Here is a 26,041-nt window from a genome sequence, read left to right as displayed (position 1 = left end):
GTAATCATAAACTGACGCCATTTTTCTTGTAGAAGAAGTGACAAATACATAATATAAAAATCATTGCGTCTGAAATTTTCGCTCTGCGTTTCTTAACAATGACAGGGCCGGAAAATAATGTTATCCCACGTTTCCGTGCTGTTTTGCTTAGCAATGTCAAGCTTGTAATCAGTACGAACTGTTACAGCACGTAATGCCACTATTCATGAAAGTGTGTTTAGATACAGATACAGCATTTCATACTATTGCTATTCTTCAGAGCAAATTTTGAACGTGTGTAAATCATGCAAATGGGCAATTTTTATAGTGTCAGCTCACTTGTACGAAATTCCACCAACAAACTGCAATTAACGAGCATCGAAAGCTTCCCCGGAGCCAATAGTTCTCGAAAACGTATATTGAAGGAGAAGCGAATAGCTTGTCTTCTTCATTTCCATAATCGCCCCGCCGCGGTGGTCTAGTGGCTAAGGTACTCGGCTGCTGACCCGCAGGTCGCGGGTTGAAATCCCGGCTGCAGCGGCTGCATTTCCGATGGAGGCGGAAATGCTGTAGGCCCGTGTGCTCAGATTTGGGCGCACGTTAAAGATCCCCAGGTGGTCGAACTTTCCGGAGTCCTCCACTACGGCGTCTCTCATAATATCACATGCTGGTTTGGGGACGTTGAACCCCACATATCAATCAATCAATCAATCAATCAATCAATCAAAGCACTTTGTTATGTTGACTCAGTGACGTGGCCGACCGACGAGCTAGTGGCTGCTACTTATGGGGCATGAACTAAGGGCTTCACCTTCCCCTGAATGCAGCATAGCTGTTTTTCACAAACGAAATGAAGTGCATTTCATTTATGACACCTCCAGCGAGAAACGATGGGTCCACATTTGCGAATATCATTAAGAAAGAAGTCAGAAAATATAGACAGTTCTTTACGTATTCGCCTTAGTCAACTGCAAAGCAAAAGCAATCCTCTTATTATTCCTTTCATTCGATTTTATCGATTCCACTACGCCTCCCTCCCCCCTATCGAGAGATTTTAGCACCTAAGGTAGTCTTGAACTGCTTCTTGAACTCGCCTTCTTTTTTATCTCTTTCCTTTCTATTATTCCCCATTTTTTCCACCACAAGTGTAGGGTAGCCAACCAAGCCAAGCTTGGTTGACCTCCCCGCCTTTCCTCTCTATCTCTCTGTCTTTCTCTAAAAACCAGATGATTCGGAAGCTTTCTGCATTTTAAGTGGCTGTAGTTTTGTATCTACACCAGATAGGCCCACCATTTGACCAAGCGATGACGTCTTGTGACGACGTCATCATGTGACATCACGTCACGTGTTGTCACATTGACTTCAGAGGTTATGGTGTCATGAAGACGTCACCAAACGGTGATGACTTTTTTTTTTACCACTTCCGGCTGGTGAAGACGTCACCGACTGTCACTTTTTGAACTTGATGAGGCATGCATGTGAGGCGATTTTAATAAGCCTCAGAAGGACGCGTCGTAGAACATATTGAACAAAATTTCGGATTAGAGAAATTAGGAGGCGCCTAACTATTCGGTCTACCTTATAAGCTATAGCAATAAATTAGAGCTCGTCGGAACCAACAAGAGAACGTGGTTGTCGGTACAAAAGCCCGAATAAATTGACATGGCTCCACCCGCACTAATAGGAAGCGGGCTTCAGACTCTAGGGCAAGGGGGAGGCAGTGTTGCTCGGCGGAAATGCAACAATCACGATTGTCAGGCTCAATGACGGACACACCCGGATCAAACTGCTTACGAGCACACATCGTGGGCACGTTTAAGGTCCTTTCTGCGGGGCCTATTTTCGCGGGGTTAACCACTGCGACATTGTGAAGGCTGTCAAGCGACGCTTGGCCAGGCAAGTTAGGCCTACAGGATGGATGACCGGTGCTTGGATTCGGATTTTCCACGTGCAAATAGGAGGTAACGGTAGAGCCCCCGCTGTCATGGTCATGTGGCAGTTCAGGTTCTGCGCGTTAGCGCTGTCTTTTTTTTTTTGTGCTCAGTGTTCACAATTCTTTTCTTTGCACACCTCAGCGTAACAGGCGTGTACGAGCAGATATCTGATAATAGTGTGCTGAGTCAGCGGTAGGCGATACGGGGAAGAGAGAAAATTTTGCAGACCTATGTGGGTGGCATTTAAAGCAGATCCGCATCAGCCATTCTTCCTTTATGTTTTCTTAGACAGGTCGACCTAGCAATTCTGTTGAAGGGACATCAGTATTACGGGCTTTCCAAGGGCCGGTCACTGTGGGCACAAACTAATCGCATATAAATTTAAATACTGCGCTTCAGAGAACAGTGCGAGCAGCGTGGCTACTGCTTCGACCCTGAAGTGAGGATGGCGAATAACCAGCAAACGTGGGTGTGGCTGCTGACCACCTCGAGTGCTTGCCCCGCAAACTAGTCGAAGTTGGTTTTGCCGCTCATTTAAATAAAACGCCATTATACTAGCAAGTCAAGCCAAGCCAAAGTGAAAAAATAGAAAATACTTTCCAAGCTTTCTACGACGGGGCTATAGCATTACAGACCATCGGGCATGCTGTTCTGTGTGTGAGCGGGACACCCACTTTTCCTCACTTTGACTCCCAAGCAGCTGAAACCCGGTCAAGGAACCGTGACGAGCTTCCGAAGTCATAGTGCGATTTAAGCAACGGTGCAGTATGTTTTGCGCTAATAAAAGGACAGCGCAGAACTCCGTCATGGTAGCGTACTTCGTATACTCTTGAGCACACCCGTTTAATTTTAACACCATTGCCGACTTAAGTTCCAGAAATTTCTTCCTATAGACAGTCTCTTCCGTTTATTTAGTTAGATATGTTTACAAGCGAAAATGCGCCTCTCCGCAGTACGCCGATTCGGGTGAAAAGCCACGAGATCACTTCAGCAGTTTCGAAATGGCGTCGCACAGGTCTGGTGACGATCTTCACAAATTGGCACGCGTGGGTGAGGGTGACGCGTCTTGTACATTTATTTCAATAAATAAGAAGCGAGATGGAGCAGCCGATAGCTCCTTAAAAAAACGTCAGGATTGAAAGTTCGGACAATTTAGTTCAGGGCAACAATCGTGAGAGCATTTTTCTTTCGTTTCGAACGCGGCTGACATGGATCGATGGCTTGCTCAGTTTACATTTTGTGTCTGTTCTCTGCATAAATATTGAGTTGAAAGTGAGCGCATGCCACGTTCACTTATCTAATCAAATCAAATTGCGTTTACTTTGCGCTTTTTCATAGAGAAAGAAAAGACTATTACAAATGAATACCGCATTTACTACAGCTTCACTAGTTGATAAATAATGCAACAAAATGAAATAAAAAGTCGTAGTGGTAGCAGCACCACTCCACTCCACACCACTTATTTATTCTTCTTTACATTTATTTGTAAGTGCTGCACAGTCTTGAGCTGCTTTCATAAGGGCCCCAACCTTTTATATTTAAGATTTCTAAACAAAGAGAGAGAGAGAGAGAGAGAGATGAGGAAAGAACATAGTACTCACTCGTTTCTTTTCGTTTTTTTTTTCGCACGTGGTATATTGCGAAGGCCCGCTGCTACATGAAATAACGAGGTGCTCTCCCACCTTGGACGCACAAAGTGCTTCGAAAAAAACCTCTCCCTCTCTTTCTCGCACAACTCTTTTTTGTTTCCATTCTTCTATCCCTCTGGCTTCCTCCCTTTATCTTTCCCCCAGAGTATAGGGTAGTACACTAGAATTTCCAATTTTGGTTAACCTCCTTGCTTTTCGTTCGCTTGCATCTTTCTCTGCCCTCTCCCTTGCTCTCTTTATTTCTCTAACTCTCTGGCCGATGATCCGCCATTTCCATTTTCCTGCGCTGACCTCCGTTGTTTTGTTACGGTTTGAAAGAGTGTACATGGTGCGCGTATGGTTTAAAAACCAACCGTACTCTGTGCGTGCATCCGCCCATCTGTCTGTTCATCCATCCGTGCATTTGTGCACCCGTCCATCCGTCCGTCCAACCATCTGTCCGTCCGTCAATGTCGCATCTATGCACCCGTGTGACCGTGAATCCGTCCGTCGATCTGTCCGTTCTTCATACTGGTCAGCTACTTCAACGCAGACACTATGAACTTTAGGGCTTAGCTTCGCTTACTCGTCATTTCTCAATTCGAGGAGATTCTGTGACTTTTTTACTGTTACAATGATACCCCTTTAACCTTGTTCACATTAGAAAGATCTACAATGTTCCAGGCAGACGCTTCAATGTAATTCGATTCAGCCTAATCTGTTGCGGAATTCAGGCTTGCGCACAAATGTAGAGCTACCTTCCACTTTTTCTCGCAACTTCTAGGACCATTTACTTCAGCAACGTCTTTTAATATCAAGAAATGCGGGACCGTGCTCCAATAGATAACGCTACATAACTAAAACTGGAGCTATTTTTTTATACAGCCAGCATAGAATTAAGCGCTGAGAATAAGCGCAGATCGCAAAGAAAGGCCAGGCGCTTCCCGCAGCCCAATTCTAACAAATGTTTCCCGATGCAATAACATTAACTTAGCAACGTATGGGGGAGATTATTAGGCGTTGATTTTGTGTGGAACTTGCGACATCACCGGGCGTTATAACAAGGTTGGTCAGGAGACTGTATAGGGCAGTGCTTGCTTTTCAATGCATTTATTTGATGAAAGTAATGAATATACATTGTATGACATTGGTATTAATTGGCAAGCAGGACGCTACAAAAAAAAGCAAATAGAAAGAAGTGTGTCCAGGAAATTCTATATTAGCATATATTTATAATTCATCTGTGTAATACAGTGACGAAATACGAGCGAACTTTATCTTAGTCCCCTGGATGTGTCCATGTCAGTGTATATTGAGTCAAAATTATCATCACCATAGTTACCTTTGTTGTCATGGGCACTTGAAGATTACTATAACAGCGTTGTTTTGTTCTCTTCTGTTCTAACTGACTTGCTGGGGAGAAATTGAGGCTTATATTATACATATTACCTCGGCTACTCCATTTCTGTACACTCCGCCGTGCAACAACGGAGAAGATTACCAGAAACAGAAATGAACAATTTATGAAAAAGGGAAAAAAGAATATGTTGCAAACTCAAACACGATAAAATATAACGTGAGAATGAACAGCGCACTCGAAACACACACACACACACAAACACGCACGCACGCACACGCACGCACGCACACGCACGCACACGCACGCACACGCAAACGCACACGCACACGCAAACACACACGCAAACGCACACGCACACACACACACACACACACACACACACACACACACACACACACACACACACACACCTAAATGTGCACACAGCATACATGTGGTGGCGGCAGGCAAGGTTTCACGGCACAACTCTCTCATCGGGCATGTCTCATTATCCAGCATTCCAAGGTCGCAGTGGCCAACGCTCTAACGAATTTATCATGTCCTCCAAGTACTCATGAATATGTTTTAAGGCGAGCCGCAGTGTACTAATGTGCTGCAAAAGAAAAAAAAAACGCCAACGCCTTTTTTCTGGTACTCTCAGCAGCGCACTTCGATCACCGTCACAAGCGGGTTCAGTTACACCCGTGGAAACCGCATGTAGATTACTTAGGCTTACTGTGGTGACGCCTTTGTTACAGCAGCCTGTTTTGCTTTTGTTGACGCTTTTTTTCTTTTAAAGCTTGCACCAGACGGCGAAAGACCTTGAGAGCATGCTGAAGTCAGAAGTAACTCACGAATAGGATAAATAGTTGAGGTACTTATTGTCTCTCGAGTCATCTCAAAAAATACAGTACATATTAATGAAAAATTGAAGAACACGACCGGCACGGCGCAGTCAAAAGCTAGTCATATGTCATTGTCGGTGTTGCCACAAGGTTTAAACGCAAAACAAAACAAAAACTATGTGCGAAGCGGAGGGTTCATGAGGCCAATTAAGAAAAGAAAGTTAAGCACTTTGTCACTTTCAGGTGAGATGGAGCTGCAGCTGTTGATGGTCTTGAGGCGGTTTCATGACCACAAAGCAAGCCGCAGGTCTACCTCTGCAACTTCCCCTGCCGACCTGAGGTGGTGATAACCATACGTGATATGCCGAGAAGAAACGTTTACCGCCCCTGCCCACACGGGCCGCGAAGTCAACAGCAAACCCGCATGAAACTGACCAGTCAAGCATAACAAGGCTCAAGATAGGTCCACCTATCGAGACATCAGCCAGCCCGTCTGAGTGTCGAAAATGAACTGGTCTCATTCTTGAACTTGAACTGGTCCAGCCCACAACGAAAAAGAAGAAACGGCCGAGCCGGCCAACTTAAAAGGACACAGTGCTTTGTCCTTCTGTGTTTCTTTTTTTTTTTCGCTACGGGTTATAGCAGTTCAAGTACGCCAAACCTACCCACCCAGTCATTAACACTACTGCCTGAGTCAGCATCGCCTCTTGATCCAGTCAATCTTCACATCCTGCTTCCATAAGCTCACCTTGACTTTAAACTTAGCCCTGAATGTTACGTAGAAAGCACAGACTTCACGTACGGATTACTCGGAAATTCCGAAAAAACCGAGAAAGATTCGTGGCCACAACCGCGGTCATGCTTTGTTCACTTGCGGTCATCTATTAGTGGCCTTTGGGTGAGTGCTACCTAATCGTGCGAGGGGATCTCCAGGGAGGAGCACATTCCCTGTATCGCCTGGCATCGGGCAGTTCGCGAAAGCGCGTGATTTATACGTTGCAGCGGCGATCGCTTGCTGAGTAATTACACAGCGCCACACTGCCGGGCGCTGCATGCAAGCCGCACGTACGGCGTAAATAAGCTTGCCAGCGTGGCGAATTCCGACGCTCCGAACACTTTCGCGTATGCCGCTCATTATATTCGTGCTTTATGAGCCTATACATAATTCAATCTTCTTTGTGTCCACGCAGCTCGACTCACAGACTGCTTCTCTTATTTTTCTGTGTATTTTATGTCTTTCCTAAGCGCACGTGTAACTCGCCTCTGTTGCAAAACGTAAAGGTGAAACGCAAACACACGTGCCACGGTAGAAACCAGAAAACGTGCAATAAAGCGCGCGGTGCACATTTCGAGGCTACAGACACGCCTCCAGAGGCGCGAAACGCTGCAATTTTCGCTCCTCCATTGTCACATGAGTTCTACGGCCTTTCGGAAGTGAATCCTGTATGCAGCAGGCGCCGAAGAAGTGAACGTTTACGCAAGAATCGCACGCACGCAAGCGGTCGCTTACTCGACATAGTTGCGAAGACCGAAGAACTCGTCATTCTCGCACGAACATTGGGCTCTGGAAACTTCAGTACAATGGATGGTATCATCATAATCCCATGCGCGCCTATCATCTATTTCTTCTTGGTTTGTACAGCTGAAGGACGAATCGGTGTGCATACAGGGTGCCCCACATAACTTGAGCCAAGAATTTGAAAGTGAAAGGTACTTAGGAGGCGAATTAAACCAAACGCATTCTACTCGCACTAGCCTGTAGGTACTCAGGCTATTTTTTTTATTTCTTCCCTTACTAAGTATTGAATCATTCTTAATCACCTAATTTTTTTCAGTTATGGCCTCGAAACCCCAAATATGAACACTGAGATGTAGAGCACTTTCAGAAACCACCGACTAAATTGTTTCCTGTACAATACGTCTCGCGTTGTTATTCTTTCCATGTTGTAAAAGAAAGCCCGCGAAACGTGAAAAGAAGCCGTGTAACGGACCGCGAGCGCACTGCTATAGTGCTGCCATAGGCTTTCTTTACAACGCGGAAAAATTAACAGCCCTAGCTAGACGTATCGTACAGAAAACAGTTTTGTCAGTGGTTTCTGAAAGTGCTCTACATCTCAGTGTTCATATTTTGTGTTTCCAGCCCAAATTAAAAAATAGGTAGTTAAGAATAATAAAATATTACTATATGAGAGAAAAATAAAAAATAGCCTGAGTACCTACAGGCTAGTGCGAGTAGTACACGCGTTTGGTTCGATTCGCCACTGAAGTGTCTTTCATTTTCTAATTCTTGGCTCAAGTTGTGTGGGACACCCCGTATATGTGGGGGGTGCAGCGCAAATGGAACGCCCATAGTGAGCCTACACGACCGTGGTCATGTAGGCTCCCTAGGAATGCCATAGCATGTGCGCAGAAGCCGAGCTTGTTGCACAAACGCGCGCCTATACCCGTACTTGCTATAGCACGCGACGCACTATGAGCGGCGGCTGTGCGTAATTTATTTATTCTCCGTGTCGCACCCATCCTCTTTTATTAAACCATTACCGATCGTCTGTGCGGCTGTAATTGCGGGCTGCCCGCATAGATGCTGAGTGTGGGCCGATAAATCTTCACCCATTGTGTGCTTGTGCGTCCGCAACCAGCGAAGAACGCATCATAGAAGCATACCTCTCCCCCTCCCATTCTCTTTTTTTTTTCAACGATTTCATCCCCCTTACCCCGCCGATTAAGATTAGTGTGACAGCACGGGCAGTGCTCACCCTGGAGCTATAGCCTGGTGACTACACACGTTACGTTAAGTGTGTACGGATATAGCACGCTCGCAGACCCGCCAACTATACAGAGGGCGCTGTGTATCACGTGGCCAGAAAGTCACAAGCATTCAAGTACGCTTGCGCGTTTGCATCGCGCTGTCTAGGCCCTGTCTGGCTGTGACGCAACCATGACTGATGCTCAATTATTGTGCCCGCTGCTTGCTGTGTGGACTATAGGTCAGGGGGGAGGAGTGTTAACGCCCAGTGTCGCAAGTAGCCGCGAGGCTGTAGGTAGGGTACGGGTACTCGTCTTCTGTAGACATATCTTAGTGAGAGGGAAAGAGAGAGAGAATGAGAAGCGAGGTGCGGTAGCGCTGAGCGGGACATGCTGGATAGATACGAGTTTAATCACTCCTACGCGTCCGGGTCGCACGATTGGGGGCTGGCGTATGTATACATGCTCCACTCTCCGCCACTATGCCCACACCATCCGGTACCAAGCCGGACCTCCGATGACAGTTCAAGGACGGCGACAGTGGAGTACACCTTAAGAATGAAACGTTACGACACTTCTGGGAAGGAGTGTCGTTTGTGAGGTTTACACATAAAGCCATAATTTTGGTACCAGTTTCTTGATGACCTAATTCAGGAACGGTCAGTTACCGTCATGCAGTAATATAACATAATCTGTGGAGTACCATGAGCCAATACCACGATATGATTTTGAGAGGTGTCGTAGAGGTGGACTCTAGAAATCGACCAGCTAGGTTTCTTGAACGTACGCCTAAATCTATAAGGGCACGGGTCTCTAGCATCCTGTCGCAAAATGCGTCCGCGGCGCCTGGGATTCGATCCTGCGACATTCGGGCCGACCATCGAGCGTCGCGACCACCAGACCACCGTAAATGTACCGCCACGCAGACAAGGTTAACGACTGAGAGGGGAGATATTGCCGGTGAACTCAGACATTGAATAGGAAATTCGGCTTATCGGGAAATGCCCGACTCTGATTAAAGTCGTGCAACGCTGTCTCGTGAAGGAAGCATTTGCGGGCACACGTCAACACAGAGACACTTTGAAGATGATTTGGGTATCTTAATAACAGTCGGTGGCGTAGTTCACAGTGCGTAACCAAAAAAAAAAACATGCGCGTGTTCTTAAATCTCATTCCTCCTAAACAATGACCCCCAACTATTTGGTACAGCGTGGTATCCGAGATGACGAATTGCGGTCGAACCTTTGACTCGCCGCAAACTTCCCACCGAAACTGCGATTGTTCGTAAAACGAAGCGTTATCTGTAAAATGTACGGCACAATGAAGATAACCCTAATAAACTTAATAAACAGTTTTAGGGGCACCCATAACGAACCATGGTGCAAACAGTTTCACCTCCCATAGCTCTCGCGTCGTAAGTTCGATTCAGGCAAATGTATTCTTGTCGAGGAAGCTTGCCGTTATGGTTCAATGTGCTTATTTTTAGGCAGGTAAACGACTAAGTGTTCATCGCAAAAACTTTCGAGGCTCCACGCAGACAGAACCGACCCATGTGCCAACACACTAGGCTGTAAACAGGTTAGAAACACGTATGCAAGATGTTTCCTGCAGAAGAACACGAATTACTGAGGTTTCAAAATGCTTCACGCGATAAAGCCCCGCATCACAAAAAGAATCAGCTGTCTTTTTACAACCACACTTACGTAATGAAATTCCTCGGCAAAGCTGAATCAAGCTGCGCAGTTCCCACTTTTCGAATAACTCGCATCGACTGGTTTATCATGCTGTTGCAGAGTAGAGAGCGGGGTGCGCAATATACGAGCCATGATTATTTTTTTCTCATAGGTGTAGCTTTCTAGCTTCGCGAATTAAGAAACTCGCGCGTTAGATAATCCGCGCGCGTATCTCTTGTTTTGAGCTACGCTCTTTAAGCCTTGAACGATTGCCACGAAAGATGTTTGCACGCCCAAAAGCAGCCTCACTCAGTGGCGAGCAATATCTTCAAGCTTCTGCAAGCGTTTCATTAAATATACAACTTCATTCGTACTTATTGTGCCTCTCCCCTCACTTTAATGCACTGGGCCACTTCACTTGGGAAATCAGAAAGCAAAATATTTATGTCGCTGCGTCATTCGTGCGTGGAGTCCTTAACCACAAATAGCAAAGTGATTCAGGCGGTGTTGGGGTGACGCCCATGTGCAGGAATCGCAAGTTAATCGTCGAGGAAATGGCCTTCCGTTTAACGCGAGATTGATCGCATTGTTAGAGCTGACAACGCGAAAATGGCGGTGCCTAAATTAATTCCGCACTTGCAGAGGAAATAAGTCAGTACTCGGTTAGGAGAACCAACCTCGTAAGTGTACTACGTTTGACGATTGCTATATATAAACGAACGTATTCTCAATGGTTTACTGTATACTTCATTTGCAGGATCCCGCGATGTCTTCATCAGAGCAAGCTCATACGAAACGGAAAAGGATGCTGCCGACTCCGGGAAATGACTACATCATTCATGCACCACGATCAACTGATGACAGGTACGGCATTCGATTCCTGCTTCTTCGAACAGTAGAGTAATGCCTTCCCTAGAGTGAGTTTTCAAACAGCGACAGGTCAAGGGGAAGTTGTCGGCAGTCTATTACGTCATATAGGCTTCGACGGACACCTCGCCAGCTTGCGTGCGTCGATCAGGGAAGAGGCGGTCGCGTTTGCTGGCGATTGCCCAATCGTCATAAGGGCGTTGTCCATTTGGCAAGCACCTCGGCTACTTCATCTTTTTTTAGAAGAAGGCTGTTAGGCGTGCCAATCATGACCCACGGACGACGGAGAGCCATTTACACGGCTACCTGACGAGTGCATTGTGTACGGTTGCGATGCATTAGTACTTCCTGAAAAAAAAAAATGCTTCTCGACAATCGGTGCTACCAGTATGCAGGCTGTTTTGGGCTGCAGATCATATTTACTCGGTAGCTATTCACTCGAAAGCACTATATACTCGATACCTTTGTTTTTTCTCTTGGGGACAACGTTGTTCCCGTGTGGTGTGCCCAAAGAAAACCAACAAATTTCAAGTTTCTTCCATCACCTCCGTATTTCTAGGTTCAACATATCTATCTATCTATCTATCTATCTATCTATCTATCTATCTATCTATCTATCTATCTATCTATCTATCTATCTATCTATCTATCTATCTATCTATCTATCTATCTATCTATCTATCTATCTAATCTCTTTCGTCGTCTCTCACCTTTCTCCATGTATTGCAGGAAATTCCTGCGGATATTTCCTGGTTAACCTCTCTACATTTCTCATTTCACACACACACACACACACACACACACACACACACACACACACACACACACACACACACACACACACACACACACACACACACACACACACACACACACACACACACACACACACACACACACACACACACACACACAGCTGTAAAGTCATCCAATAAGCTGCTGTTGAATTCTATGACGTCATCGCTATTGGGCGCTCCAGGACACCTGGCGCGTCGCCACTCCATCCTTGTGTTTCTCGTCTTCTACGGATTGTACAAGGCCATGGTGTGTGAACATTTTGCCATTCCCGAAGCGCAGTTTACTAATGCGGCTCCAACGTAATCCTATTTTGTGTCCCTTTATTGCATTCGCTAAGCTACAACCGCTATCTGCATTCTTGGACCTTGAGCACGCATGTCGCGAGCAATGGAGCTGTGTTTGTCCCTCTGTTCGCACCATAAAGGCGTTCTTGCTCGTGCACTTCTGAGCAACTATTATGTGTTTCTGTTTCTGACTCTTTGTACATTAAGCTTGAATAACTTTGTTCCCTAGGCAATTAACCGCTATATTTCGTACTAACGCTGATCATTGCGGTGACGCTCGTCACACAATATGCGCGGCTACTTGGCTCCCAAAATCAAGTCATTTATCTCAGCGCACAACACGAAAAGTGGGGAAGCATGGTGCTTGCAATTTTAGCAAATTCATGCTTGTGCATGGCCAAAGACTATAAAGGAAACGTTGCATATTGCTTTGAATATATAGCATTGCTAGGACTGACGAAGGCATCGTCGTGCGTGGAAGCACCCCGACACTGCGCATCAGATGGTCGTGCATTCTCGTCGTATTCCCTTCGTCACATTTTCTCACTCCTAAGGGAGAGCTCATGTCTTCACTTGCCCAATTGTGCCCACTGTTTCTCGCCGAAGAAAAGCGTACCGAACTATCAACTGAAACTGTTCTAACTCGGAGCCAAATGTGAGATCATGCCCGAACACAATCATCATCATGGACCCTAGATATGTGCCATGGATATGTGCCATGGACGCTGGATATTTGTAATGCATGTTTGCTACGGAATGCGGCCAAGCCACCACCCCTCATCACTACAGCGTGGCCTGTAATAAATCTAGGGTATACAAAGAACTTGTTATAACGCTTGGCACTACCTGGCCAAGCCTCGCATTCGCAGTAGCTAAGCCACGCCCACCAACAAATTTCTGCGCCTGATCGGTTCCACAGTGTTACGGGGAGCTGAAGAAAGTGCATAATTCTTAGAAAGAATCCGCGAATAGCGAAGATAGACGTGTTAGTCGATGCGGAGCAGGAGCGGCGACGGGCCGTGCTTCTCTGTGCCAAGCTTTGTGCAACTCAGTGGGAACTGTCCGCATTGAACAATCAATACTGAAATCGCATTTTCAGTATTTTAAGTTGTCATTCACTTCGTTTACTCCTTTGCCCCAGTATATGCGCCACAGAGAGCTGCCTTGTGGCTTGGATAGTTTTGTTGATTTTCCTTCACTCATTATCTTCATCCAACGTTGGTATATCTATCTAGAGAAGATAAGTGGCTGAAAACCTTGCGCACCTGAATCAGCTTTCGCATCAGTGCCCCCACTGACATCCATATGACGCCCAAGTCAAAGTGTACTATGAGGACACGGCAAAGAACCTGGTTGATGACAGCTGCAGATCAAGCTAATGAATACGTGTCCATGCCACAGAACCGCCTTTTTTGGATGCATTTGATTTTTAGGCATGCTTATTTCGGCGTGCACACCTTCTCCTCCATACATGAACGTCTTCTTCGCTGAAAAGGAGGAAGGGGGAGGGGGTTGCGAAACAGCGGGTTGATAATCGCAGTTTCCGTCGCCTGGCGTGGTTCCAGAGGTGCCCCACTCGGATCGGCGTGGCGCACCACTTGAGCGAACCTACCACGAGGCGATAGAACGAAAATAACGGAGAGAAAAAAATGCTGGTGACGAACAGCCTGTCAATTTTTTTCGAAGGTGGAACGCCCCTGGAAGATGTTGGCCGTCTATGGCGGCACGACCACAAAGGCCGACTTTCCTGCACGGTCGGTTAGTTAAGCGTGGCGCACAGACCCTTTTTATTCTTCCAAGCACTGCAGCACGCGAGGAGGCGGGAAGACGTTGAATAGTTTCCGAGCTACACACAGACAGGCACGCGCAACTCCGCCATGACGAGTCGAAGGCACTAATGAGTCCCCGCCTCGTGTGTGTGTATTGCGATTGAACGGCGGAGCTTCTTCGAGGAGAAAGAGAGAGATTCGGTGTGCTTGGAGGGTAGAGACAACGGGACTCCCACGTATGGTTGGAGGAAAGTGACAAGCGCTAAGACCGTTCCATCCGCACACTCACAACAACAACACTCGTTCGAAGCGTGTACTCAAGAAACTGCTGGGAGACTACAGAACGCTATTCCTGGCAGCCGTTCAATTAGGTGTGGATGTCTAGCTCACCTACTACACGCCTTTTGTTCGAGAAGGGTTGGAGGAGGGGGTGCAGCTGCAGCCACAGCGCCAAGGTTGCACAGCGCGCTATGCGGCCGACCGGCCCTCGCTCTAGGATCTATCGACCCAACGTTTCGGCCCTCGTCCATGCCAGACATGGCCCTCCCTCGAGGGGCCTTCCGGCGGCACCGTTGGGTGGCAACGGCAACGTCCTTGGTCGCCGTCGGCACGTAGGAGCCCCGCTGGCTGCTTACCCAGCCAAGCAAGCAAACATACAACTGAAGTCCGAGAGCGACGCAATAGAGGAGAAAAAGGGGAACACGTGATGGCGGGTATGAAGAGAAAAGAATAGTTATTGCGGTGATGTGCTATTGGCATGGTCCTCGCAAAGGGAGGAGATGCACGCATGGGTGGAGGAGCAGGTCGGGCCACGGGTGGACGTAGATAGACGGGTAAAAAAAGATGCCAGACGTGGTCGTGTGTTCACGAAGGATGGGACCCTGTGGCGGTGACGTATAACCAGAGGCCCGTCGTCGCTGAAAGAGGTACCCTTTTTGAAAATCAGAAAGAAACAGGAAATTTGTTTCATGCGGGTCGGTGTGAAAGACAAGGAAAGCGAAGATAATATACATTGGAAGAAAGGGGCCCGCCGCCGGTTGAAATGAGATTCTGCACAACAAAGGCGGACTTCCTGCAGCGGCCACGCGCCTTCGCAGAACGACTGCCAAGTACTTAGCCGAAACTGTGTGTCCTCCGCGCCGCATGAGTTGAGTACACACCGGAAGGAAAAGGAGGCGGTAGCCCGCCTAGTGCACAGTTATCGTCGTTTCTTTTCTTGCACGCACGCACGACACCGCTTACGAGAACGACAAAACACGACTGCTATAGAAGCGAGTGGGGCGGAGGAGGACAGAGCTGTGTGCACACGACAAGTGAATAAGAGTGAATGTCAAGTTATTGTAATTACTGATGAATCGTAACCGCCTCGGAAGCCCGAAAGCTTCCGTTCTATTGCAGGAAACTGCACGTTTGAAGAAGTGGATGCACTTGACATGCCCTCCATGATCACTGAAGCGCGTGATCGTTCAAGAAGGGTACGAGGCCTTCGCAAACGACCTGTGGATATACGGCGGCAGGACTGAGCATCGGGAGCCGCAATCTGGCTGATCTTGCGCTAATGAGTGCACATAGTAAAACAAAATCAGATATCAGTTCGCAGTGCACAAATGTCCGAGGCAATATCCGTGTTCTCGCTTTTATGCCCGAGGTCGATTGTTATCACCGGCTTCAGTGTTCCAATGGCTACGCAATAAGACTTGCTAATTACACAAGGCTCCGTGCCCAACGAAGCGTGACTGCGGATAGTTCTCGTGTAGTATGACACTAAATTCTGCACTACGACTTGCGATGCCCACTGTCCAGTCTTATGACAGCTGCAAATGCATTGCACTTAATTGACCGCAGTTTAACTTAACGAGTTTGTCATACATTGTCTTGCACTTGGAAAACTACTCCTGGAGGATCGGTTGCGAAGAATTCCTGTAACAGCAGATCGTCATGCCATTGTAAAAGTCAGCTGGAGAATAAGTTATGCTTTGGGGCTCGCTCCCACGCTCTCTTCTATAATTTCTGTCTATGATGTACAAGTTTTTCATGTCATTTCGACTTACCTAGTGTAGGGTAACTAAACGCGTGTCCTTGTACAGTTTTCCACTGACACGCTGACCCTCTTTAACTCCACTTCTTCCGTAGCAGTGCGGTTGAGGTGTCTTCATCTGAGACACCAACGAGGAAAAAGAATGGGCGACCTGTGTGTTCATCATTCTTCGGAAAGCACAGCTTCGGAGAGCATATTTCTCCGGGAAACACGTGGGCGCTTGTCATGTCTTCACCTTGGCCGGTCATGATTTTTTTTTCTTTTTTCGCGTTATGATTTCTGCAGCACAGCTGCCGTCCTGTAGCTAACCCTCTTTCTTTGCTCATACTAATGAGAATCTACAGCCCCTGGGTTGTCCAACGTTCCCTCATCTATCTATCTATCTATCTATCTATCTATCTATCTATCTATCTATCTATCTATCTATCTATCTATCTATCTATCTATCTATCTATCTATCTATCTATCTATCTATCTATCTATCTATCTATCTATCTATCTATCTATCTATCTATCTATCTATCTATCTATCTATCTATCTATCTATCTATCTATCTATGACGTGACTCTTTTTGGTGCTCCATTTTTTCTTCCATCGTTTACCTAGTAGAAGCGTGATCAGTACAGTGCCAACAATGCTGCAAAACACTTTCATATTTGTCCTGCTATAGCAGACCATGAGCTAATAGTACTATTCAGGTATGCCTCGTTAATCTTTCTTACTTTCCTCGCGTTTCTTTCTCCCTATGAGAACCCCACGTGGTCACAATTTCCGGAGTCCGTCCACTACAACTTCTATCAGAATCGTACCGTGATTGCGGAGGATGTAAAACCAAAAAAATTATTTTTCTCGGAACACCCTTTATTACGGGAAAACTCGAAAAGCTGTCTTAACTCCTACCAAAGTAAAGCACGGGAAAACACGTAAGAAACGGGTGTTTCTGAACCGACTTGTTTCCTTGCTCAGGTGGGACTTTGGCGACATTGCAGCGGCGTCTAGTTTTCCCACTTTACCTACCCAACCTGACAGACATCTGTCCAATTTGTACATTCAACTCTGTACCGTTTATGTTTGTCATGGCACACGGTGATTGCATCCATAAGTGCTAGAGTGCTGGTAAAAAACAAAACAGAGAGAAGATGGGCCACACCCGTGGCAATTCAGCTTAAACTAACAAGCTTTTCTCTTTGCTCATTTTAAAATGACGTGATGTCGGAAATGTGTAGTTGTCTGCAACATGGCGAAGCGAGCGGATGACAGGGAAACTAATGAAAAGGAGTCGCGTTTGACAACCTCGGCTAGTCACTCGCGCTGTATGCCATTTCGAGCACTTAGCAAACGAAGACGGAATACCCCACAATAACGGTTGAAGCGACATCAGTTCCGTAAAAGTACACTGCAGTATGGCTGACAGTCATCGATTCTTTCCGGCAGCTCAATGTCAATTAGTTTACTCAACATCGGGGTTGTTGTTTTTTTCACCAGCCGTGGGAATGAGGCATTGTGTTAAAGTTAATAATAGTGGCGAACCTGACAGTTTTGTGCTTTCATAGGCCTACTCTTTGTGGAGTGTCGTGTTTTACTGCCGAAAGCAGACGGAATCTGGAGAAAAAAAAAGTACGTGTAGATGTATTCCTACGAATGCGATCAGATACTTACCTATTGCAACGAACATGTGTGCTGCGCATTTTTTTGCATGCCCTCGGGAAATATGTGAATCTGTAGCACTCAATTAAATGTAATTCATCGCAAGCGATTCATTACTATCGTAGCAATACTTTCGTCATATTGAGATGTTCCTTAACGTTTATCATAACCCAATATCGCTCTATAGTTTACCCTATTACGGGTGCACGTTGCCGCGTTTTGCGCACTCCGTCGGCCTCACCACGCAAATACTTTTGAGCTCCTATGCAGGCTGCGTTGCTTAATTTTGATGGCTTAACGCTCGAGTATACACTCGGATGTAATTTGTCCTTGAATGCCGATGAAATACGCCTCCGTGTTCCTACGTGCCAGCGCACGTTAGTGATATACACGGCAACATTCTGGGCCATAATTATTCAGTACGTGCGTTGAAGCTTGCCATATGTCACGAGAAATGTGAACGCTGTAGCATTAGCGGGGGGGGGGGGGGGGGGAGGAATGCATGACAGTCTTGCAAATGCTGTCACATGTGTTCCTCTTCTGCCCTCTTCATGCCAGCTCTTTTACACGGGCAGCTAATGGAAGCCACGCGACGTCACAATTGGCTATCCCTAAGTAATAAGCAGGTAATGAGCAGTAACACGACATGGTCGGGTTTCTCCCGTACATCCTCTGCTTGGTATACATTGTCTTGTTTCCACCTAGAGACATGGCATTCGACAGGTGCCCTTTAAGCAAGTCTTCCGAGAAAATGCAGGCATCCGAGAAAAGCCGGAGACCACCTGCCCACGCGCTACGCCGGGAACATCAGCCACGGGCACCGAAGTTTGATGCGAACCAAACTCTAATTAGCTTCGACGGACGCATTGCACAAGAGATGGCGCAGTCAAGTTGAGTGTGCGAGAACCAGGGAACACTTATACGGGTTGACCATCTACAAGTTTTGCAGATAAGGGCACTCTGCGAAGAGAAAGCGTCTTTTTTTTTTTCTCGTCTGTTACGCTGCAGTTGGATATTTGCCCGCGTGTCATGCAAGCTCAGGCAATGAAGATCGTCGACAGAAAATTGACAACGCCCACAAGAAAACGCGTGCCTAATATTGCATAACATCCTATGCAAAATGATTGTACATGGACGTCCAAGTCAGGCTGTCGATATATATTACGGGCGTGGCAATCTTGTGGGCGCGAAAGTGACGTCTGATGATATGTACAGCCTCCGCTTTAGGCGTCGTCACGGTCCGTAATAATTAGCAAGTTTTCTTGTCATCAAGCTATAGCTTTCTGCGGTTTCACGTTGCACGTTATGGCATTTTGTTTAAAGTTTGTTTTCTGTATGAAAGCATAACGTCACTTATAAAATTCCCGAATATCCACGAAGAAAATCATGAAGCTTGCTCGATAGGTTAACTCCGGTGAACCATAAATCTTCTGCACATATGTTCAATCATCTTCATATAAAGACGTGACACGGGAGTTGTTGTGGTCTGATTGTATATACACGTTATATACGCAATGTTTTCTTCTTTTTTTTTTTTGAAGAGCCATGCCACACGCCCTGCATGATGCCAGCCCACAAGCATGATAATATCCGCTGTCTTGGACAGTCATTCCTCTACGCATCCGTCGCCTTGTCACCATTTTACGGTGGGCCGTACCAGTTATATGCACAGCGCGCGACTCGTCGTCTGTGTAGAACACACATTGGGCTGTCGGCAGACACGCCATTGTCGGTACTCAAGAAGTTGCTACGCGCGACGCCTGGAGCGGCGTTGACCATGGCGTTCACACCACTTCCACCACCACCACTTCGAACGTGCGCCTCTTCCTTGCTCGCTGCTCATAGCGACGCGCAGTGATCATGGTCCTCGCCTGCTGCGTGGAGCCAGTATGGAACCTCGCCTGCGGCTCTCTGGCGAGCGAGCGTCGTCTGAGCGGCGGCGCGCCATCTAGTGAGCGCTCTTAAAATGAAGAGCACAGCTGCGCCTCTCGCGGGATCAATGAGCTCTTGCGTACACACCGGCGCAACGACGAGAGACAACCCAACAGAAGAAGGAGCAAGCTCCTAAAATATTTCTTTCGCGTTTCCGGAAGCTGCTGTCGTGATCAACGACTCGCAAGCTGCCGTCCGTGGCTTCGCGCATGGCCACATCCTGTGCCAGGCAGCCCGGATACTTCAATCTAGTTATGGCTGCACGAAAGCACGTTAGGATCAGTGCTACGGATTGGCTGCGCCAGCTTCGCTGATGCTGGGAGGTGGCACTCACCAGTGACGAGCTAACCAACCAGCTTTTGACCATCCGTCAAGCCGAAGATGCCCTACGGGTCCAAGCATACAGCTTCCTAAATTAACTAAAGGGGACTTTTGCGCTGCGATCATTCAGCGACCATGAAAATGATGGGTAGTAGCAGGCTTTGGCTAGTCTTTGCACTTGCGGGTGGCCAATCACACTTGTGGCTTCGTTTATTGATCTGTTTCAGTTTTGTTTCGAAGGAAAGAATGAACCCTTTTGAACTTGGTGACCCGATTTGAAATGGTAAGCCTAAAAGAAAATAAGGTGGTGAAGCGCAGCCGCAGAACATTTGCTGATTTCTGTTCCTTAAGACAACAGCTCCCAGCCACACGAACGCACACGGAGCCTCAAGTCCGAAGATTACACAAATCCGTGTACTACCCATCTTTTCCATGCTCGCTGAAGCGCCGTGCGTTGCCGTTCCTATAGACATTAGCGACATAGTTCCCGATAGTGTAACTCTATGGGTCCAAGGACTTACTTTCACTTGAGGAACTACCATGATCATCGATGGAGGGTGGGATGGGAGAGGGGTGAATTCTCTCCTCTTCCCCCAGCCTCATACGAAGGAACAGTTAATAGAATTAATTCATTCATTCATTTATTCAGTCATTCATTCATTCATTTATTCATTGATTCATTCATTTATTCATTCATTTACGGAAACGCGGCACGAGACAACGCGACGAACCAGGAGGTCCACAGTCTCGAAACGCACAGCCCCTCGTCGTGCCCATGTTGAACACCATGACACCTCTTTGAAACATTGCTACAATATCAAGAGCTTTTATTTATATAAAAATGACTTTCGTATTGCTCGTATGAAATATTTTCACCCAGTGATGGTGCTGAGGCGTGTCATTAACGAACTAGCTCACCAATGGTAAATAAGAGTCTGTAACTAAAAGCGTTATAAGTTCCGTCCACCCCCCTTTTTTTTCTGACGACATTCGTTCAATGGCTTGATCATAAAACCACATGATGCTATCACGTAATGCAAGCGTCCGAAGAATCTCTACTGTTTCTGTCTGAGTCAATATTACAAATTACAATGTATGTAATTTAGTACATATTACAATATTATTACCACAAGAAAAAGGAGACATGCACTGAAGCGCAATCTAGGGCAGAAGTCAGAAAAATGCTTTTGTAAGTGCGTCTTCCCATTGGTCAGCCAGTTTTACTCATTGTATTTCGTGCACTGTGACTGGCTTAGAAATCATCTTACTAAGCGTTTGGCGTAACACAGTTCCGCAAGTACAGGCCCTTGTTTCTTCAAGTAAAGACCCTCTTACAAAGATATAGAGACTTGTGACACACAAGTATGCTTTCGCTGCCACAACCGCACGCGGCACGTCCGTATTTTGTCTTGTTACTAAAAGGGGGTCTTCAAAGAAACTCAACGACCCGCATCTAAACTCATTGCTATGCTTTCTTTCCCTTGCCAAGCCCGAAAAGCCATTTCCTTTTCTTTATTCGAAAGAGCGGCTTTCGTGGGTGACATATTGCAGCTTCCATCATCTGTACAGCAAGCGCTTTCGCAATCTTGCCCAACCTTTTTCGGCAGCAGCACAAACATATTTCTCGCCTAAGTACACGGCGTTAAATGCGTGACTTAGTAGAGGCAGCGTCTCGCTCTTTACTTAGCTATGGACGCAAGCTCGGCGGCGTTCTTCCGCGTACCAACACAATCCGGCCAGCAATAATACCGCGTGTCGTCTCCGTGCCGGAACTGCGCTGCTGTCACCGCTCGCTGATGAATGGCCGGGAGTACACGGAGGTAATCCCGGTTGTGGAAAGACAGCGCGTGAGCAACAAAGCGACAAAGACAGCGCAATGAGCTAGCGAGTACCCGTGTGTTTGCTAATATATAAAATTAACAGTGTTCGGAGGCACGCACACGTTCGTGTGAACATGCCCGATTACGAACCATTACAATAATCGAGGCGACTGTAACAGGAGGAAAAAATATTATAGTAATGAAGGTGGTGCGTGAAAATTACGCGTCTAATTTCTCGCTCTTTCGTCAAAGACTGGAAGCTCTTGATCGTACTCGCGTGTCTACAGAGAAGCAAGATCGACAACGCGAAAACAATGGAGGCCTCGCTGCGGTGACAAAGGGATATCCCCGCGTCAATCTACTCGTCCTTCTGCCCCAATCTTGAACACCTCGTGTATCCCAGATCATCCACCAAAAGGGCGGCAGGTGGCACGCACGCTCCTGACCGAACGGTGTGGGGATGCAGAAGCACACATGCAGAAGCAGTCCACCCACCAAGCCGAACTCTGACGTTCTTTCACCTCTGACGTTCTTTGACGGGAAGCAGGACGCTCCGTTCGTCCTGCTTCCCGTGAGGGTCTGCTTTACACAATGCGACGAGAGGCCCACCGTGATGTTGAACCATTGATGGCGGTAGGGTGACCAGCCATCATTCACTGAACCCCCCCCCCCCCCCCCCCGCCTTCCAAATTTTCACAACCTTGAGAGGCCACACGTGTTTCGCGCGGTGATCGCATGAGACGGTGCGCCTGCTGTTTACTCTTGTGTTGTTATTACCGGCGAAGAGAGTGGCTGCATGCGCGGTTCGCTTCCCGCGAGGCGCGACTGCCCCCTGCCGCACCCGGTGTTGTGCTCCCTGCTTTGCTGCCGCTAATAGCCGGCCCGAGTGCAGGAATGCGCAGTGGATATGTTCTTTGGGTACTCGTACTCGCCCGCCTCGGCAAAGGGTTGTGTGGCCACGTCCTGGTTTATGGGGTTTGTTCCTCTAGTTACCGCAGCTGCTGCCCGCACCGCCCGAGGAAAAGGAATTCCCGACCATTTCGGAGGAGCCTCAGTGTGTGTTTTATTAGCGAAGGAAGCAAGATGTGCACATGTTTGGCGGAAAAGGGTAGGATGACGGCGTGCTGTTCGAAGAGTCGTGCGGTGTTGTGCTGGACAAAAAACAAAAGCTCATAAACCATACAGTGGTCTTTCTTAGTCCATCGTTTCAACACCTGAGAAATTTTCATTACGAGCAGCCAACTCATAAACGGTCGTTCCAAGAAGTCGAAGCAACCATTATATTTCCGCGAAAAAAAAAAGGCAGCGGAATTATGAATCGTGTCGTTGACCGTGAAGCACTCCATAAATAACCGCAGCCACAGCGGGAGTACTGCATGTGTAAGTTGGTGCGCCACTTCTAAGCGAAGCCTGTCTGATAGACCATAAGATGACGAACGACTAATAATTCCCAACTTTCACGCATGTGCGACTAATGTTGATATATTAACAACAACGTTTAATTATTACCCAGGAGTCGTCAGCCTAGTTCATCACATGGGTGTCGATTCTTTTCTGATTTCCCTTTTTTGTGTATGTGGGTGTGGAATACATTCTTGCCTGCTTCACCATGGTGCATGCCCTTTCGACACGTAAATCTATTGAATTTATTTTAGACCAAAGCATAACAAAAAGGCCACATAGCTCGAGCAAAAAAAAAAAAAACAGTACACTGTGCACAAAGGCAAGGCAAAACTTTCATTACAAATGCAATGAAGAAAGCACGACGTGACAAGGCTCATGACTCAAACCGCTTTTACCCTTCGGAACGACCGCTGCTGTGTCGAGCTGCCACACTGCTCTGGAACGACAAGGCCAGTTTGTGTAACACGCAGCAAAGAAACAGACACAGGATTCCTTGAGCGACCTTTAGAAATAAATTGAGAGAAGGCGCCACGGAAGCCCTCAATTACTTTTTGCCTTTTCTGTTTCAGGCTTCAGAGAAGACAGCAGTCACCCCTAGAAGAGCAAGGCCGCCCGCATCGACGCGGCCATGCTGAGCGCTGGACCTGCAATTTGCGATTTAGAAGGGGATCATGTAGGCGGAGTATTTCCCCGAAAAGCAGAGGTAATTGTGGCCAGATATGCGCAGCTTTACAAGGGTGCGGACAAAAGTGCGTACATTCTGCTTTCCATTGCACTGCGCTGGGCTCCTTTGGCTCCGTAATGTCTCACGATCGTTCGAATCGTCCAATTTGTTTGTTATTTTGTTTATTCGGATGTCCCAAGGCGATAACGGGTTATACACTGAACACTTAAGACGCAATACAGCTATTTGTAGGAGGCTAGTATTGTTACCACTGACTCCGCCTTAGAGTGTGGGTAATTATTCGAATGGAGCGCAAGCTTAGCTGCAGGCGCCTTGTATTAACCGTTGATATATGCACATTCAATGTATACGGCTGTTTTAGTAAATAATACTAACAAGATAAAAACTAAGATTCTTCCAGGTCTATAATGACAAAGGATGACGTCTTTCATGAAATGCTGCATTTCGTATTGCACAAGATACATTTTAAGCTTTCTTGTGATAAGCAATCGGCTTTACTTCTGTTTATTGTACTGTACTTTATTCGAATTCTCGCCTTTCATAGCGCAACGTACAACTACGTGATGTTTGCTATAACAGTTCTCTTTTAGGGGTGAAGCTGCTCTTTGTCTTACCTTGTCCTGCGTCAGGCGTAACCGAGAGAAGAATAAACGAGAGAAAAAAAAAGTTCCATGAACACCAAAATAATTCATATATATATATATATATATATATATATATATATATATATCTTCAGGGTATGATGCTGGATGTTTTCAGTCTGTGTCGCAATTGTTATTACTCTTATGAATAGTCAAGTAGAATAATTAATGCACTGGGGCTATATCACAAAAAAAGCAATTACACATTTTGGAGGAATAAACAGAAATGGGCATACAACGGGTATATATAACGAAAGGCTAAATCAAAGGTAACTAAAATACCACCAAATTATTTGAAAACAACACATCATTGTCGAAAATGCAGCTGCGTTTTAAAATATCTGTGAACCGAATATATATATATATATATATATATTTCGAGGGCGATCGATCAATCAAATCCATCAAAAAATGGTGTCAATCGCCTTCTTTTTTTCATAATGCGTAGCATTTCTTAGTCGCACAGTGTCATGATTCGTGCGTCGGCGTTGTCCACACCACCACTGCGCATGTTCGCGTCTCGTGCCGCATGCTTTCGTCTCGTGCCAACTGCTTGCTCCCGCCCCCCCCCCCCTCTCTCGCCTCGCAAGGTCGACACAGGCAGCGTCCATTAGCTGCACAACCGTTCACTGGGCACGGAATCGCACATAAGCGTCCCACCACTTGTTAAAGGCAACGCTTCTCTTTCATTCAACAAGTAAGAATAATAAAGACGAAACAACAATTAAGCAATCCCATACTATCTCTCGCCTCGCAAGGCCGACCACTCGTTCAAGGCAACGCGTCTCCTTCATTCGATAAATGAGAATAATAAACGAAAGAACAGTTAATCATTCCCAAACCGTAACCAATTACGCAACATTCACGCAATACCCCCCCCCCCCCTTTCTGCGACACATTTACTAGAGTTCCCGCCGTGGGAAGATGTGGGCGCCAATTTTTTTTTTTTGTTACGCCGAGCAGAGAGAGGTACGCTTGTTTAAAATATATTGTCGTTCGACATACAGTTGTTGCATACAATTATAATATAACTTCGCATGGCACTTACATTCGGTACACATGCATGGAGGCACATCCACAACTATATCTGCTTAAACCATACAGTTTAGACACATTATCTGTACATCAAACTAAAGAAGACAGGCGAAGAGAGTTGTACATTTAAACAAACGAAACAAAAACGAACGTATACGAAAGAGCAGAACGCTTCAAATTTATGGGACGTGAAATAAGGCTCACGATACCGCAGGGAAGGATGAAAACGTATCTTTTAACGTGTGACAAGAAGGCCAACTCCAAGGTTCTCGGACCACACAAGTTCATAAGCAAGCCCCTCGGCCGGCTTAAAACGAGCAGCTTTATTTCTATAACGGCACCCGTATTCGCGCCTAAATGCAATACGCGACTGCTGTGCGAGTTCCCAGCTCACACCTAATCCGGGCTAAGCATCTCTTTAAATTAAGCAAGCAATGAACTCAATAAAAAAGAAGATTATCAGGCTTTCGGTGCGAAAGGAAGAAAAGCAATACACACAAGCACGAGAATATTTGTCCGATACCCCTTTCTGAGAGCTACATCCGCCTTGTGGTCCTACACGTCACCGGCTTCGGGCAAAAAATGTTAAAAATTCAATCGTAGGAGCCGATCGTGCCGCACAGCGCGATATGCGCAGCTTTGCTTCGGTGGTTTGC

At 46.6% G+C, this 26,041-nt stretch overlaps 1 protein-coding gene across 1 annotated transcript in view; it reads right to left on the bottom strand.

Annotated features, from left to right (window-relative positions):
- Nucleotides 1-26,041, bottom strand: part of LOC142792746 (uncharacterized) — a 142,833-nt gene that overhangs the window by 40,833 nt on the left and 75,959 nt on the right. The window lies entirely within an intron of this gene.

Source organism: Rhipicephalus microplus, unplaced genomic scaffold (assembly GCF_043290135.1).
Source record: "Rhipicephalus microplus isolate Deutch F79 unplaced genomic scaffold, USDA_Rmic scaffold_240, whole genome shotgun sequence".
Taxonomy (NCBI): Eukaryota; Metazoa; Arthropoda; class Arachnida; order Ixodida; family Ixodidae; genus Rhipicephalus; species Rhipicephalus microplus.
The sequence above is the reverse complement of the archived record's forward strand: the minus strand, read 5'-3'. Positions and strand labels throughout refer to the sequence as shown.